General features: G+C 43.3%; 1 long non-coding RNA gene across 1 annotated transcript; it reads left to right on the top strand.

Moving 5' to 3' along the window:
- The first annotated feature begins 5,369 nt into the window (after positions 1–5,369).
- Positions 5,370–13,645, top strand: LOC138759933 (uncharacterized). The gene is made up of 3 exons (XR_011355241.1): positions 5,370–5,463; positions 9,859–9,914; positions 11,773–13,645. It is a non-coding gene; the product is annotated as an uncharacterized lncRNA (long non-coding RNA).
- Positions 13,646–14,209: the final 564 nt, after the last annotated feature.

Raw genomic sequence — 14,209 nt, 5'->3', positions numbered from 1 at the left:
GAATGAGCCTGCCCTTGAGAACAGTTCTCCACATAGCTACGTAGTTTAAGCTCAAAGTTCACATTTATAGCCAGAGTACATAAGGTGGTTAAATTGGGCATAGAAGGCATTGAGCTCATCTGGGAGTGAAGCTTTGCTATCTCCTAATGAGCAGATTTGATTTTGTAGATGGTTATGTAATTTGGACCCTGCCACAGCTGTCAGATCTCCTTCCTTGTTTCCATTCGCATCTGGAATTTCCACTTCTCCTGGGAGATTGCTTTCCGTAAAGTGTTCTTGATTTCCAGATTTAACTGCTGTGATCTGACTCTCGGAGTGTACTAGATTTCATTGTTCATCCAGGACTTCAGGTGAGGAAACCCTGATCGATTTGATGGGGATACACTCATCCTCAGCTGTTTTAATAAAGTCTGTAACAGCCCTGAGTTCCCGAACACCACCCAATCTGCTGACTTGAGGCAATTCTGTAATCGTTCTTCAACCTCCTGCAACCACCTTCTAGCTGTCCTAATCCCTGGAGCTTCTCTCTCTGTATACAGGTAGGAGTACTGCTGGTAATCAGACTTGCCAAAAGGCGATCTTGGGAAAGAACAATAGGCTTTCTTTATTTTAGTGTAGCAGTGATCAAGTGAGCTGGCTTGTAAAAATTGAAGCTGCTCTCTTCTCCTGGTCTGTGATGATTCAGCTCACCAGCCAGGAAGGGTGATTGCCCTCAGGACCCAGGTTGGAGATTATGGATAAGGAGCTCAGGCCGTCCTGCAGAGCTTTGGCTGTAAATTGCTGTCAATCAGTAGTCCACTCTGCCCTCTAACCTGATACTACACTTTTCCTGCCACTATTGATGCCCTCTCTAAACTTCTCTGAACTGCCCTGCCACACATCCTTAGAAATCATCGTGACACGCTGCAGATTAAGGGCCACTCAGTCCTCTGTATTCACACCGGCAAAAGAATGGTATTTATATTTATCCAAGCTCTTGGTCTGTTGATGCAGGTCACATAAAACATAGAACAGAAACAGGCCCTTCAGCCCACAAAGTCTGTGCTGACCCTAATGTCAAATTAAACTAAAGTTTTCTGCCTGCTCATGATCCATATCCCTCCATCTCCTTCATATTCATGTGTCTCTCTAGAGGTTTTTTTAAACACAACTGTTGTATCTGCTTTCAGCAGTATTCCTGGCAGCCCATTCCAGGCACCCAGCACTCCATATGTAAAATTTCCCCCACTCAGCTTAATGCAAGTTCTCGAGAGTATGACAGTTTTCCCCGGGAAAAAAATTCTGACTGTTCACCCAATCAATGCCTCTCATAACTGTATAAACTTCAATCAAATCTCCCGTCAGCCTCCTACGAGAAAACAACCCAAGTTTGTTTGACCTCTCCCACTCAATGTACTCTCTAAACCAGGTGTCACCCTGGTAAACTTCTCCTGTCCTTTTTCAAAACTTCAGCAGGCCTTCCTGTGATGGGTTAACCAGAATTACACATAGCACTTCAAGTGGAGCCCACCCAAAGTTTTATATCCCTGCAATTTCTTCACTAATTTTATACTCAATGCCCCACCAATGAAAATGAGCATACACTATGCCTTCTTTACCACCCTATCTGCATACTTCTTTCAGGGAGCAATGGACTTGGATCCATCGGTTCCTTTCAATGTGGGGAGGGTTCCTGCCTCCACAACCCTTTCAGAGATTACTTCACTGCTCATTAAATGAAATAATATTTTCTCAACTTCCCTCTAATATTTCCACTAGTTAAATCTGTGGTTATCCTCTCTACTGAAGGAACCATGGCTTTCCTGTGACTGTTGCCTTGGCATCTCATAATTTTAAACCCCTCAATTAAACCACTCCTCAGTCCAAAGAAAGCAACCACTGTCTTCACGACTAATTCTGTAACCTGGGCCACATCCTCACGAGTCACTCTGCTCTCTCTCCTGTCCTCTCTCATCCTTCTTGGGATTTGTTGTTTATTCATTAGAGGTCTTTTAGCCTCTCCTTTCCATGAGAGCAATGGCATCATTCCCATTCCTCCTTTACTCCCTGTACTTCTGCAGCTTAGTTCCTCTTACATGTCCGTCATCTCTTCTTTGGAACTTTGGCCATTCACCTATGCACCAGTGGCAGTTCACAGGCATCAGCACCCAGAGGAAACCCAAATGATGACAGGGAGTACCTGCAAACTCTACATAGACAGCTCTGGAGGGCTGGTTCACTGAAGCCGAGAGATCTGATGCACCGTTCCTCTGACGACAGCATTTACAGGGAGTGTTGTTTAAACCGGGCTCAAAGAATTACTGAGGACTCTCCATCCCGCATACAGTATCTTTGACCCGCTAGTATCACGAAGGAGATACAAGAGTATCAAAATCAGGACTGTCAGGCCAGAAAATAGCTTCTTCTTGCAGGATGGGAGACTGATTAATGGTATCATGTAACCATGGGCCTCTTCAAAATGAAATTGAGTTAAGCTATTTATACATATTTATTTTAGATTATATTTTTATGTTTGTAATTATTATGTGTTGTGTAAGTAATACATTGTGTGCATGTGTGTGCACCATAGTCCAGAGAAATGCTGTTTTATCTGGTTGTATGTAAACAGTCAGATGAGAACAAACTTGAATTTAAACTTAATTCAGGCCAATATCAATGCAGTGAGATGACTGACCCTTTAGAGCCATTACTGGGTATAGGTAGGGAAGTAAGGTTCTCAATGTTCAGCAGAGGGACCTCATCACTGAAGGTGGCATTCCCACCGTGCTGCCATTGGGAACTCTTGGCATGCATTCCGGAGTCAGATCTCTGCAATAAGACTTGAACTCAGTGGCCAGGGAGCAGCAGTTGGTTACAGCTGGAGTTCATTTGGGAGCACTGAGGGGAAGTGTTACAAGTCACTCTCTGTTTAGCACACTATAAAAAGTGCTTAATAAAACAGGAGCAGGCACTATTAATTACAATTAATAATGGAGTTACTGGCACCCAGCCCAGCAGATTCAAACACTGTTTTGCTGCCTGATGCACTTGTGTACACGGAAAGCAAATTTCAGGGCCTGTAATTGATTCAGGATGGCAAGTAGTGTGTGAGAGAACTGTCACAAACTAATCGAACCCAAGCACGCTCATTAAGCCTGCCTATCCCTGCAGAGCCAGCAGCTGACAAGGCAGTGTTCTCTCCTGTTATATATTTCCTCTTTGTTTTGTCAACACAATCAGTTCACCAGATTACCCATTCGACTAAATTGTGCAGACAATTAACTAATGACATGTATCCCCTCTCCCAACACCTGTCCTAAGTTAATTTGGGCAAAAGGCTCTTCCCTATGACACAAAACTTAGAAAACACAGGAAATCTGTGGAGAGGGAAAGATTTCTGGTCCAAGACCCTTCATCAGAACCTGTCTATTTAGATGACGTTTTAGTTTTTAGTTCATTTGTCACATTACACATAGTGTAGTGAGAAGGGTTCTTTTACGAGCAGTCAAACGTTATCTCTAACATGCATTCAGCTAGGTAAAGACCACAGTTTACAGAGTACAGCACTGCAATGAAAAGAAAGATCAGTCTGTGAGACTAATGATAAATGATAAGGAGTTTATTGTCATATACCTTGTAAAATGTACATAAGCACCAAAATTTGTACTTGCTACAGCTGAACAGGTACTTTGTAAAAAGTACTACTACAAAACATGACACTAGCATACTTTAATTGAATTAAAAAGAGACAATAAATACAAGAAAAAAATACAAGTCTGTTCCACTGTTTAATGTCAGCATGGCAGGACCACGCTAGATTCTGCTGAGACTGCCTGCCAGATCCTTGAAAGGCAAAGGAACTGACTGTAGACTGGTGGAGTGGGGAGTGTGGGGTTGAGAGAGGAGGTGGGGGAGTGGGGTATAATGGGGGTACAAACCACTCCCCTGTCCACATCAATGATCTGAAATGAAGACGGTAAACTGCTTCATGTTCCTAGGAGTAAACATTCCCAATGATCTCTCCTGGACCAATCAATGGTAAAGGAACACACCAACACCTCTACTTCCTTCAAAGAAAGTCTGGTATGTCACCTCAACCATCAACAACATCTACAGGGGCACCATAGAAAGCAGACTTGCTGGATGCATCACAGAATGGGATAGGAGCTGCTCTGCTCAAGATCGTAAGCTGCAGATGATGGTGAATTCAGCTCAGAACATCATGCAAACCCGTCCCCTCCACGGACTCCATCTATACCTCCTACTGCCTGCAAAAGGCAGCCAACACACAAAAGGACCCTTCCCACCCCAGACACATTCTCATCTCCCTCCTCACATCCCAACATGAGATTACGCACAAACAGCTCAAAGCTTTTCCCCCCACAGCCATCAGGTTCCTGAACGAACCTCATGACAGTGCCCTCATGATGGTCTTGCAACATACTAATGGATTATTTTCACTACATCACTGCACACTGTAATATGCTCTTGCTCTTCTACTTTGTAGAGGTGTATGCATGTTAGAGTTGACTTGCTGGAGAGATCCCTTCTTACTGTATCAGATGTATTGTGACAATAAACTCGAACTAACTGACAAATAAATTAGGTCCCCCTGACACTACTTCTGCAGTGGGAATAGGATGGAAGCTCTACAAACACAGATATTACTGAAAATGAGAGGCATATGAGCTACCAGCTAAGTTTAAAACTCAACATTGGAGAGTTTATGTAAAAAAAACTTCATAAATTTGCAATTTACTCAGTGAAGGGCTTTCTGTGTCACACATTACTGAGTAATTTTGAGGATGGGGTTGACTGTTTATTTATTCAAGCCTAGAACTTCTTCAAACACTCAAATCCCTGAAAACAAGAACTGATGACTGGCAGGAGTGTGGACTCACTTTGAAACCATGTTGTAAAATAACTGAGAGCTATTGAAATAATTCATCTCTCCGACAGACTAGAAACTGAAGGGCTGGTTTTGTATGAAGTGGGAGCAGAGCCAAAATTTCTTGGTGCAATGCAACTCTGCTCCTTGCAACTCGGCGTCTGATAGCGGATTCAAAGGAGGGACTGTGAATAAATTGCAGGAGCCACAGAAGCAATTTTAACAATGAAAGAAGAGTCTAAAAGGACCCCATGGACCAGAAATCTTCTCTCAGAAACTTAACCAAGAAGACAATACTTCAAGGGAAATTTTACAAGGCAGAATGTACACAATGGGATAAATGGCCTGAGCTCAGTGGAATCAATGACACTGATTTATGATTTAATGATTTCAGTGAACAGGGGCAGGGATCCTATTGCAGCCAAAGTAAATGCTACAACATATTCATGCCCTGTCTTGTTGCCCTTGGAGACGTCCCTGCCTGTTGGGACCTGCCATTGCTCTGAGCTTCAATTAAGAAGGGTTAGTGTTGTGGTTAGTGCAATGTTATTGCAGCACTAGCAAGCAGAGATGGAATCCACCACTGTCTGTAAGAGGTTTGTATGTTCTCTCTGTGACTGCGTGGGTTTCCTCTGGGTGCTCCTGTTTCCTACTATGTTCTAAAGACGTACAGGGTTATAGGATGTAATTGGGAAGCGTGGGCTCGTGGGCCGTAACTGTGCTGTGTCTCTAAATTAAACTCTGGTTTTGTGGATCAGCAGTCCCGGGCAGATGGAGCAACAGCAAGCAAGATCCTCATCTGGGCTGCAGAGGAATCCTTCATTAGAGCTCTTTACCTTGGGCAGTGACAGAGAATGCACAGGGCCTGCAAATGGTGCCACCTCTGGGGTCAATAAATCCTGAACTGGCCTCACCAGCTACAGACCCAAACCAAACCACAACACCACAGAGAGGTGCAATATGATGGACTGAGTTCTGGAATCAGTATGTGCAACCCCTGAACTGCCACTAAACACCTTTGATGCAGAGCTCTTGTGAGAGTTCCTTAAAAACATTGCAACTGCAAGTGGAGTTAGGATGGGGGGAGTTGGGGTGGGGGGGATTTGGGGGGGGGAGTTGGGGTGGGGTGCGGTGGAGCTGGGTTGTGAGCTGACTCAAGTGAGATGAGCAGCATCAATGTGGGGCAGCCAGCAGTTTTGGCAAAGAGGACACCTCCCCAGGGGATTGGAGTAGCTGGTGGAGGCCCAGTGACCCAGGTTTGATCCTGATATCCAGTACAGTCTCTGCAGAATTTGTACATTCTCCCATACTCTGATTCCCTTGTACACCCCAAAGTTGTGGGGGACTGGTAGGTAAATTGGCCACTGTAAATTAATGAGTTGGTAATGAGATTAACCATATAACCATATAACCATTTACGGAGCGGAAACAGGCCATGTTGGCCTTTCGAGTCCGCACCGGTTCACTGATTTTGTGCGCCCTCTTCAGGCATTGGTCCTGGTAGATCTTCATTCAATGACGATGGGCGAATTCAATGCAGGTGGAATCAATTGTAGAAATGTTTGATGTTGGAGGACTAACTGTTAGGGACAAGCCATGGCTGTCAGGTCTCTGGAATAAAGCCTGGCCAGAATTGAGAGAATTTATTTTCATGCACAAAAGTACAATTGCAGGAACATAAAATACACAAACAAGTAACACATGATAAAAAGAATAGATAATGAATATAAAATGATAGAGAAATATTCATAGTTACTGAAATTGTTGAGAAGAATAGGTTGGATGTAGAGGCTGGTGGGTTGGTAGGCAAGAACAAGAGGAATCCTGCCATTGTTATATCTTGGGGCGGAGGTGACTAGGGCAGATGTGTGGGAATTAGAGGAAATGCAGCTGAGGGCTGAGTTGATTGCAGTAGAGGAGAAGCCACAGTTTCTGAAGAAGGAGAGAATCCCAGATGACTTGATATGGAAAGCCTTATCCTGAGAGCAGATGCAGTGGAGATGGAGGAATTGAGATAAAGGAATAGAATCCTTACAGGAGTCAGGGTGGGAAGAGGTGCAATCCAGGTTAATGTGGGCATCTGTCGATAATTTCTCTCTGGAAATGGTTATAGAGATTGAGAAGGGAGAGAGAGTTACTGGAGATGGACCAAGTGAATTTAAGGTCAACGTGAAAGTTAGTAGAAATGCAGATAAAATTGACACGTTCATCATAGGTGCAGGAGGAAGCACTGATGTAATCATCAATGTAGCAGAGGAAGAGTTGTGGAGCTTTGCCTGTGTAAACTTGTAACATGGATTGCTCCACATATCCAACAAAAAGGCAGGCATAGCTGGGACACATGCAAGTACCCATGGCCAGACGTTTGATTTGGAGAAAGTGGGATAAGTCAAAGGAGAAGTTAATGAGGGTAAGAACAAGTCCTGCTAGGTGGAGGAGGATGGTTATGGAGGGAGACTGGTTAGGACTCTTGGAGGTCTTTCTTATGGAGGTTGGAAGTCATGGTGAAGATGAGGTGGTCCAGCCAAGGAAATGAAAGTTGTTGAAGTGACGAAGAGCATGTAAGATAGGGATAGGGAGGAACTGGACCAGGTGGGATAAAATTGAATCGAGGTATAATGATACCATTTCGGTGGGGCAGGAGCATGGGGGGACATGGGAAGACTACCAGGGCAATTGGGTTTGTGGATCATGGGTAGCAGAGAGAGCCAGGCAGTGTGGGATTGGGAAGCAATGAGGTTAGAGGGTATAGAAAGGAGTTTACCAGAGTAATGGGGTCCTGTTCAAGGGGTAGATAAGAGGAGGAGTCTGAAAGTTTAACTGGGAAGAGTAACACATCTCTGGAATCAAGTGCTAATCTTTAAAGGGAGCATAGAGATCTAATAATGTAACCCACTCACAATGAATTTGAACTTTGTGAAGCTTCACTTTATTGCTACAGAGCTTAATATCACACTTCATTTACCACATAATTGAATACAATAAGCCTCATTATACAAGAAAACGACAATCCATTTGCAGTAAAACCCAAGTGTTCTGCCTTTCACTGCTGAACCCATAATGAACAGTTTAAGTGTTCACTGAGAATTGTAATCTTGCCATCATCAAGAACCTAGATTTGAAAGGACCCCAAAAGTCTCATGAATCGGTTTACAAACGATCAATTACCTTTTAATCTGAGAAAGCTGGAGATTCTCAGCCTATCAGCCAGTATGTGCGGAGAGAAATAGATCATGTTTCAGATCAACAAACTTTCAACCAAGTTGGGAAGAATTAAAAATCAAGTAAGAAGTGAAATGGGGGGTGGGAGGGAGGAGGGAGATGGGAGAACAATAGGATGTTTGTTTTTGACTAAAGTGCACTGGTGTTTTGTAAGAACTGGCAACAAGGTCTTTCAAACATTACTGAGTGAATAAATGAGAAACTCTTGTCGTATACATTAATAGAACGCAAAGATTCAGTGAGAATTTTGTTTGCTGCAGCTACACTGGGATGTACAAAACACGATCACAAATTAAATATAATTAAGATGCAAGAAATGTAAAAAGGTTAAAAAATATAAAGTGGAATTGAAAAAAATGAATTATAAATAATGAATGTTTTTTTGCCCTAACCATTAGAGCAAAAATAATGTGTTGACTCAATAGTAGAGACAGGTGGTCCTGGTGTAGTGTTCTGGTTAGGGTAGTATGGGGAGGTTCAAGAGCCTGATAGTTGTTGGAAAGAAACTGGATTTGAAGCCAGAGGTACTGAATTTCAGGTTCATGTACATTTTGCCTTGAGGTAGCATTGAGAGCATGACCAGGGTCGTGAGGGTCCTTTATGATGGTGGCTGCCTTCTTGAGGCAGCCACCTCACATAGATGCCTTTAATGGATGGGAGGTTGGTGCCCGTGATGGACCTGGCTAGGTTGGTCATTTTTTGCAGCCTTCTGCATTCCTGGGTAATCGGGTTTCCAAACCAGTCCCTGATGCAACTGGTCAGTGTACTTTCCAAGGTAGCTGTAGAAGTTCTTTTGATGATATGCCAAATCTCCTCAAATACCTTAGGAGTGTGCCTTTTTGATGGTTACCTCAAAGTTTGTGGTCATTGAAGGAGAAACACTAACTGGGTCTCCATTCCCTGAAGTCTTCAAGCTGCTGAATGTCTTTGAGATGATGCAGCACTCCCTCAGTGCTGTACAGTGCAACTCAGGGCAAGGTGTTGTGCAATAATCCAGAGTGTCTTTACATCAGGAAGAAATTCAAGGCTATCTCCTTCATTGTGACATAACATCCACCTGTTACACTGTCCTTCGGCCAGCTTCAGCTCCCAAACTGGCATTGCCTCAATTTTCGGTGGCATAGTTAGTGCAATGCCTTAACAGCACCAGCGATCTGTCTGTAAGCAGTTTGTGCATTCTCCCTTTTGACCTGTGCGGATTTTCTCCGAATGCTCCAGTTTCCACCCACCCTCCAAAAATGTGCAGGGTTTGGTAGGCCAATTGGGTGTGAATGGACTGCACAGGTTTCGTGGGCTGCCAGGCCTGCTACTATGCGGATTCATTAAATTTAAATGAAATTAAAGTTTAAAAAAATTTCAGTCTCACTTGCAATGAACAACTTGGCCCGGAATTTTTGTCTTGCATCAGATGTCTTGGAACATTTCACTAAGTTAAAAGAGTGAATGCAAGATCTTGAAGAGCATGGCATGGGGTATAATTTATCATCTCAGGAATTCACCCCATGTATTTACCATTTGGAACAGGAAGGGACGAATCGGGCCAAGGTCAGCTTGGATGGCTGTGTCAGAAATCCAAGTGGAATCGTGACAGGTTTTCAGTTTCTTCCTCTTCATTGCCTGGTTCCCAATGATTATTTCTGATGTGAGTGGTTTATAGGTCAGGAACCAAATCTTTACTGCGTGCTTTTGAAGACCCGAGGGAGACACAGAGACCTTTATAAATTCTGAGATTCATCCTGAGTGCCTGATGGAATCAATTTTCACTGTAGATTGCTTCATAACATTGGAACATAAGAATCAGGACCATGAGTCGACCATCCTTCCGGTGAGTATACTCTGGCATTTAATAAGATCACAGCTACTCTGGTCATGGACTCAGTTCCACTAACCTGCCGTTTCCCCATAACCCTTATTTGCCCTACTGTGCAAAAATCTATCTAAACTGAACCTTGAGTATATACAATGAGTCAGCCTCTTCTGTTTCCTTGGGCAGAGAATTCCACAGATTTAGTGCTCTCTGGGAGTAGCAGTTTCTCCTCATCTCTGTCTTAAATCTACTCCCCTGAATCTTGAGGCTTTGTCCCCTAGTTCTGGTCTCACCTACCAATAGAAACAACTTTGCTGCTTCTATCTTATCTAATCCTTTCATAATTTTATATGGCTCTATAAGACGCCCCCCCCCTCCCCTCATCCTTTTGAACTCGAATGTGTATGTTCCCAGGCAACTCAAATCTCTCCCCAATACATAACCCCTTTATTTCTCTAATCAACCTGGTAAATCTCCTCTGTACTCCCTTCAAAGCCAGTCTATCCTTTCTCCAGTAAGGAGTCCAAAACTGCACACTGTACTGTAGGTGCAGCCTCACCAGTATCTTGTAGAGTTGCAGAAGAACCTCCCTACTCATAAATACAATCCCTCCAGCAAGCAAGGCCAATATCCCATGTGCTTTCTTGATTATCCTTTGCATCTGCAAACTCACTTTCACCAATTCGTACATTCGTGTACCATCACTCCCAAGTCCCTCTGCACGAGTGGAAGCCCTCTCCCACTCCACAAGCTGAAGGGTAAATCTCAAGCTCGTCCTATTGATAGAGTGAAGGAGAGAAAATTCAAACAAAACATTATGTCAAAGGATGTCTGATGTTTTTGCATGACCCTTTTAATGGCATCAGGCCATTCACAACCAAATGTAGAGTCACTGTGGTTAAAGCAGAAAATGAAGGTTTTGAAAAGTAAACCCATAACAACAATGAGATTGATTATCAGGATGAGGAACAGATGTTGGAGACTTAAGTAAACAATGAGAAGCTGGAGGGACTCAGCGAGCCAGTCAATCTACATGGGGAGAAAAAGAATGGTCAACTCTTCATCAAGACCAAGAGTATAGAGGGACGATAGCAAGTGTAATGTAATAGGTGCTTAAATAGGCAAGGCACAGAAGGCTGCAGTCCCAACATGGGCAAATGGGATTACAGGATAACATGGACAAGATGGGCTGAAGGGCCTGTTTCTCAGTCCCATTGTCAGGTTCTGACACAGGGGAGTTCTGGACTGGAGATGCCAGGAGTTGAATGAGTCCTTTAGATATGGTTCACTCCAGCTGGAAGCTTGTGGATGTGGATGTAGACATTTCTCCAGTCTTGGCAGAGGGCTTTGGATCAAAATGTCGACCATGCCTTCTTCTCCCATGGACACTGCTCAACTTGCTGATTTCCCCCAGCAGAATGTTGTCTGCTCCAGATTCCTGTGTCTGCAGTCTCCCGTGTGTTCTCACTGCAACTCTAACTGTAGACTGAAGTCAGGATTGAACCTGGATCTCTGGAGCTGGGATGCAGCAGCTCGACAACCATCTGCACCACTGCACTGCCCCAAATCTCTGGAATTCTTCCCCCGCCCTCCCGGGAAATGATCTTCCCATTTCTGCCCTGAGTGGCTGACCCCTCATTTTGAGACTGTGATCGTTAGTTCCACACATTCCTGCTGGGGGAAGATCGAGTTGACACTACTCTTGGGGGACTGTTGTACATTTGAAGGAGGTCACCTCTCATTCTTCCAAATTTTATGGAGTTTAAGGGCAACCCGGTTTAATCTCTCCCCAAATAATAACCTGATTAACCTTCACTGCCTGACCCAGTTGTACTGTGTCCTTCTCATGTGTTCCAATGTTATTTATGTTGGACAGGCTTAATGAAGGCATTCTGTAAACATTTCCAGCTCAGTGTACTGAAGAAAGTGTTCTTCTGGAACATCAGAAAGCACTACCAGGAGGCAACGGTTTAACCTCACGCTTGATCCCAAATCTTCAAGTTGGAAAGTGAACCTTAACTCTGCTACAAAAGGAAAAGTGTTGGTAATGAGCAGATCTACAACCTCTGGCTGAACAGATTGCTTCTCAAATTGGCCCTGAATGGTCAAACCACTCATTTGAGACTGTAAACAGATGAGTTTGTGATCCCTGGCTCCCTGGCACTTCTGCGACCCTTGATGTTTATCCATCTTAGAATTTTCTCCAGAATCTCTTTAACATTACATCTCAGAGAAAATGGGTGCAGGTGGATGGGACAAAGCAGAATAATAATTTGGCACAGATGAGATGGGCCAAAAGGCTTGTATCTGTGCTGTAGTGTTGTGTGATTCTACGAACTAAGCAAAGTCCTATGCCACCCACTGTGGAGAACAAGCTCATTCACTTTGGCCTAGGCTTCCCCAACACTCAGCAAATCCCAAATATTCAGGGCACCAAGGAGAGATTCCTGTGGAATATGGGAGAGGTTCTACTGAGTCCGCAAAAGGTGTTGGAGCACCAGCTGTTGAATAATTTCTGATGCAATCCATCCTCTCAAATTCACACCTTCCTTTTCTAAAACTCTCCAATGGAAAATGGTATTTAAAAAGCAAATTAATAAAATCCACATTTAGTACCTCCTCCAATAGTTCCAGCTTCTGTAGAAGAAATACTGATCAGAATGCACACAGTTTTATTAACCCTGATCAATATAAATTACATTAAACCAGTTAACAAAGTTAACTTAAAGACACAGAATGAGCCTCCCATTTATTCCCAGGCTCAGTTAATTAAGAATTCTTTGTCCTCATGTTTTGATAATAAATGTAATTTGGAAAAATGCCTGTCGACATTTTAATTTATATATCTTTGGAGTCATGGTCCCAACATGAATATCTCCCCATTAATTGTCTTTGGGGAAATCACACATTTCAATTCAAAATGGACATTATTTAAATTCACTAATTTTTGCCTATGGGAGAAAGCCAGGTAAATAGCAATGCCAAAAGCAATGAGGGATTTAATTTGGATTCAGAAATTCACTTGTGTCTGCGAGCTCATTCCCAATGTTTATACTGCCTAGCCTTGAACCGCACAGAAATCCCCTGGGGATTAAGGAATTAATGAAGGCATGGCTTTAACTGGATTCTCTGTTGGATTGTGTGGAGATCCCTTGTTCGTTGCCTTCCACTGGGGCAATCCCCCACATAGAGCAGCTCTAAATTGTCCAGGCTCATGATCCAGAGCAAACACCAGTCTGCTGGAATAATTCAGCGGGTTGAGGTGGGAGAAAAAGAATGATCAACTCTGTGGGTGAAATCATTCAGCAAGACTAAGTACCTCCAGTAGACTGTGTGTTGATTAGAGGTAACATGGAACATTACAGCACAGTACAGGCCCTTCGGCCTACGATGTTTACCTACTCAACAACAATCTAATTTCCTGAAGAAACTTTCTCCTGGCCACAACCTCTCTCTCGCTGCTACCTTTGAGAAGAAAGTACAAAAGTCTGAAGACTACCACTTCTAGGTTCAAGAATAGGGTTTTTTCCCCAATGGCTGTCAGTCTTTTGAACCTCCCCTTACTATACGAATCATAAACTACTCTGGCACCAAAAATGACTTCTCTGTACTAATGGAGACATGACTTTCTTTTCCTTGCCTGTCTGTAATGGAATATTTATCGATCTACAGTATTTTTATATTTACTATCTCTTTCCATTCTGGGGTAATTTAAAGTGTTGTATAGTTTTTATTTACATAAGTACCTGTGTGGTTGCAGCAAGTAAAAACTTTGGTGCATATGTACATTGAAGTTGTGTATGTGACAATAGAATATTGAGGTAAAATGTAACAAATAAACTTAATGCAAAAGGTTAGAGCGTCAGTGGGAGCATCAACATTCAGGCTGGAATACTTCATTGAGATTGTTTTTAGCTCCAGATTCCAGCATCTGCAGTTTCTTGTGTGTCTAGGAGATCCACCTGTTTCCCATTCCTGCAGCAGTGGAGCCTACTGCACTGCTGTAGAGCTCGTCGAAAGAACCAAAGACTTGTTGATCCAAACCAAGGCTTTTATTAGCAAAAGACCGGAGCTCTTCACAGGTGGCCGACCAGTCCGGAATGATCCGACCTGGCTAAGGACACAACCCTTTAAGGCCCAAACAATAGGTGTGGCTTAGCTCTCAGCCAATCGCTGTAAGCACAGTCTAGATACAGTAACTATATACACTATGTACATTGGTGATAGATCTGTACTATCACAACTGCTCACTGCCAACACTGGACAGAAGATGCTCAACATCTACCATCATCATGTGCATTAATGGCAGACAC

This window comes from Narcine bancroftii, chromosome 4 (assembly GCF_036971445.1).
Source record: "Narcine bancroftii isolate sNarBan1 chromosome 4, sNarBan1.hap1, whole genome shotgun sequence".
In the NCBI taxonomy this organism is placed as follows: Eukaryota; Metazoa; Chordata; class Chondrichthyes; order Torpediniformes; family Narcinidae; genus Narcine; species Narcine bancroftii.
Note: the sequence above shows the minus strand (reverse complement) of the source record. Positions and strands in the feature narration are given on the sequence as shown.